Genomic DNA, 4,986 nt, shown 5'->3' on the forward strand with positions numbered 1-4,986 from the left:
GTATACACGTCAATATGTAAATGTCAACGATTTACATACTTTGATAAAATCAAATGTAGTTGATCGGGGATGGTTCAGTTCTTTTCGAAATATACATGCATGAGTTTACGGAAGCAATATGTACCTTAGCACCATCGCATTCATTTGTATAATTCCATGATATGAACTGAGACTTCCTGGAAGCAGATTTGATTAGGTACAACTTCTCCCTTTTGACAATAGTACATTGTGCGCCTTTTTTGAAACTTAAACACGATTCTGAAATAATATATACCATCGCACTACCTTTGTGGTCTCTATATATTTTTGTATTAAAAAATATTGTTTTCTTTTTTGTGAATACAAGGGAATATGATTATATTAATTTATGTGCGCAATGAACCAGTAACCCGACTGCACATTTATGATCATAGTCTTCTATTCTAAATGTAAATAAACATGAAATTGAGAATGGAAATGGGGAATGTGTCAAAGAGACAACAACCCGACCATAGTCTTTTTCAAAAAGTGTTATTATGAAAACTGTACACACAAATATACAAAACATTTAGGAGTGTTCAAATAAGACTTAATACGTTTTCAAAGGCTCTGAACGGCCTCCAAAAATACCAAAACCCATCAAACAGAAAGCCAGTAAAAATTAAACAAAGAAATGGAAGTTTTAATAAGAGAATGTGGAAAAGGACCAAGCTAGTTAATTTGAATTGTTAACAACTGTTTCTATGGGTTTTTAAAATTTAAGAAATGCATGTGCATAATGTAGGATTTTATGCATCTGAAATATGCACTTTTAGTTAAATTATGGTATATAGCGTCGAGATATTTATATACTTTTAAATTATAGACCAATCTTCATAAAACTATCGATTGTGATAGGTGCAAAAACCTTTGGATCTTTTTTTTGTGCATAAATTCCACAGACACTTGTCTCTGAAAAAAGCAATCCTATACATCTTTTAATTATTTTTTTAAAGCGAATAGGGGTTGTTTAAATACTAGTATATTGAATTTTTTTCTCATATGGGTATAGCTTTTTTTAGCTAAATATGCGAAATGGCCTTTGTTCATTGTTGAAGGCCGTACGTGGACCTATAGTTATTATATTTGTGTCAATTAGTCTCTTGATGAACGTTGTCTCATTAGCAATCATACCACATCTTCTTTTTATATATAATATATCGCTCCTGAAATTTTATTTTTATATAATATATATACTGTATTCATGTTGAAGGCCGTACATTGACCTATGATGGTTTACTTTTATAAATTGTTTTTTGGATGGAGAGTTGTCTCATTGGCACTCAATTTTCCTATATCTATGTACCTCTACATGTTTATGGTTAGAAACTTTAGTGCAATGAGAATGTTCATAGTTTCATCTTCTAGATGCATATTATGTTACCTTAGTAATTCAACTCATTTAGCCAGTTCAACTATCATGACTTTTATATTTGTAGATTTCATCCAACAGAACAAAATATTGGTTGACCTGGCCAATTTTATATATTTTGTTTTATGCATATGTGGGTAACCCATTCAAAATAAATCATATCCTCTGATCAGATTTGTAGTTATGAATGTACAAATTGTATGGTTACCATGAAAATGAACATTCCGTATTAGTTTTATTATGACCATTATGTTTCTACATGACTAAGAATTCATTTCTATCATAAGTTAATGCTTACAGAGAATGGCTCTTAAATATAACACAAGGTACTACTTAACTTGCATTTTTTAAAAACTGTCACCAGTCACAAATTTCGCTTGTATTTCGATTTCTCGGTTATCAACCCCACTAAAACTTGTTATGACGTTAATCTAAATGATTTCTTTACACAGTGATGTATAACACACCCACCTTTGTCGTCGGAATGATATGTAGCAGTACTACCAAAGTTAAAAACCTACTGTACGCAAAAAAAGTATCCATCGGTAACATATATCTTTTTTCATCATGTAATTTGTTTTTTCATATGCAGATTTCCCCTAGTCACATTCTTGACTGGACAAATGATGGTTATTGTGCCCTCGTATGATTGTTATAGCTATAATAACGGACGAGGAACATCGATTGTGAAAGCGGAATTTGTTAAAAGTTAAAAAGATCAATTATACTAAAAGAAAATCAGATGTTGGCATTACATTATTCAAGGACTAATTATTTGTATTGGTTACAAGTAGTATACAATTAATTTTTAAAAATTTAAAATTAAATCATAAAATACGGTGGCAGAATGCGGCCATGAAAGAAAAAAAAATATGTTGTTCCCTCAAGATACTATGTTGTTCCCTCAAGATACTATGTCGTTCCCTTAAGATGTTATGTTGTTCCCTCAAGATAGTTAGCTCGTTCCCTCAAGATACTATGTCGTTCCCACAAGAAAGTTATCGCGTTCTCTCAAGATATTATGTCGTTCCCTCAAGATACTATGTTTTCCCCTCAAGGTGATATGTCGTTCCCTCAAGATGCTTTGTTGTTCCCTCAAGATAGTTATCTCGTTCCCTCAACATAGCAATAAAATTATATTAGTATGAGGGAACAACATAGTATCATGAAGGAACGACATAGTATCTTGAGGGAACGAGATAACTATCTTGTGGGAACGACATAGCATCTTGAGGGAATGACATAGTATCTTGAGGGAACAACATATTTTTTCTTTCTTTCATGGCCGCATTCTGCCACCGTACTATCTAGAGGGAGCGACATAGTATCTTGAGGGAACAACATATTTTTTTTCTTACACGGCCGCATTCTGCCACCGTAGAAATACGGTGGCGGAATGCGGCCATGAAAGAAAAAAAAAATATGTTGTTCCCTCAAGATACTATGTCGTTCCCTCAAGATGTTATGTTGTTCCCTCAAGATAGCTAGCTCGTTACCTCAAGATACTATGTCGTTCCCACAAGATAGTTATCGCGTTCCCTCAAGATGATATGTCGTTCCCTCAAGATATCATGTCGTTCCCTCAAGATATTATGTCGTTCCCTCAAGATACTATGTTTTCCCCTCAAGGTGATATGTCGTTCCCTCAAGATGCTTTGTTGTTCTCTCAAGATAGTTATCTCGTTCCCTCAACATAGCAATAAAATTATATTAGTATGAGGGAACAACATAGTATCTTGAGGGAACGACAGAATATCTTGAGGGAACAACATAACATCTTGAAGGAACGACATAGTATCTTGAGGGAACGACATAATATCTTGAGGGAACGACATATCATCTTGAGGGAACGCAATAACTATCTTGTGGGAACGACATATTATCTTGAGGGAACGAGATAACTATCTTGAGGGAACGAGATAACTATCTTGAGGGAACAACATAACATCTTGAGGGAACGACATAGTATCTTGTAGGAACGACATAGCATCTTGAGGGAACGAGGTAAATATCTTGTGGGAACGACATAGTATCTTGAGGGAACGAGATAACTATCTTGTGGGAACGACATAGTATCTTGAGGGAACGACATAACTATTTTGTAGGAACGACATAGCATCTTGAGGGAACGACATAGTATCTTGAGGGAACCACATATTTTTTTTCTTTCATGGCCGCATTCTGCCACCGTAATAAAATCTACCTTAGACAGAGTACAAAACATTGTCAGTTTGAGTATATCTATCAGATTTGGAATGATAATTTTGAACAATACATGTACTGAAAGCATTAAGATGTTAATTTGAAGCATTTGTTGTGATCAGAAGAAAATGATTAACAGTATAAAAAAGGGCTTATATTATACGTGTTCAATATTTGGTTGAGTGTTGTATCATTGGCAATCATACTACATCTTCTTATGTTTAGATTGCTTGTTTTGCATATAGGTTTTCTTTCTTCTATTTCTAGGACAATGAATAGGAAGAAATTGGAAGTAACCCCAGCAGTGGTAATCTCATATTTGTTATAACTTGCAGTTGTTTTATTTATCAAATAGTTACTGTGTATCTGTTAAAATTCGGCTAACATTTTTTTTAACTTAACGCTGGTAAAGCTACAGAAGAGTGCAAGTGAAGCTAAGGTCACTCAGTTTAGAAGTAATCAAACATTTGTCTAAAAAGCATTATGTTAAGGCGGTTTTTTTTGGGTCTTGTATGGTGTATTATAGGGATCTAGTTGCACTTGTAAAATTCTACGAATATGCACGATTGACTGTTTTTTTTGTATGAATAGCAAGTAAGAATGTTTTGCTCTGAATCAAAAACACAAAAAATGAATGCCTCTTTGGTTTCACAACTAATTTTGGTTTCGGGCATTATCATAAAAGGACTAAAATGTGTTGCAAAGTTCATTTTTGACTTTTGACCTGGTTTTAACTGAAGTTGCATATTAAGGTTGTTTGTTTTAAGACCGAGCGAAACAGAAAGCATAGAAAATATTTATAAGTTATCTAATGATATATAATATAGCCGTGTGTTACATGGACTAGTAGGTGGGTCCGTAATAAGAATCTTTTTGAAAAAATGTCACTCGCCTATTACCTTTACATATGAGAATAAGGCCCATATGAACCATTGGTTCTCAGCTCCATGCAATATTTCAGCTGGTGTATCGTAAAGTACGGAAGCCGTAAGGGGACACACAAAAAAATATTATTTTCAATTCGAGATCACGATAAAACAATACCGTTTTACCGAGATCTCGATAAAACGTAATTGTTATATCGAGATCTCGGATTATTATATCGTTATCTCGATTCATTGTATCGAGATCTCGGATTATTATATCGTTATCTCGATTCATTGTATCGAGATCTCGGATTTTTATATCGTTATCTCGATTTATTATATCGGTATCTCGATAAAACAAAACTCTTATATCATGATCTCGGATTATTATATCGTTATCTCGATCGATTTATTAAATCGAGATCATCGGATTATTATATTGTTATCTCGATTTATTAAAACGGGATCTCGGATTATTAAATATTATCTCGGTTAAATATATCGAGATCTCGATAAAAATATATCGTT

Source organism: Mytilus edulis, chromosome 8 (assembly GCF_963676685.1).
Source record: "Mytilus edulis chromosome 8, xbMytEdul2.2, whole genome shotgun sequence".
Taxonomy (NCBI): Eukaryota; Metazoa; Mollusca; class Bivalvia; order Mytilida; family Mytilidae; genus Mytilus; species Mytilus edulis.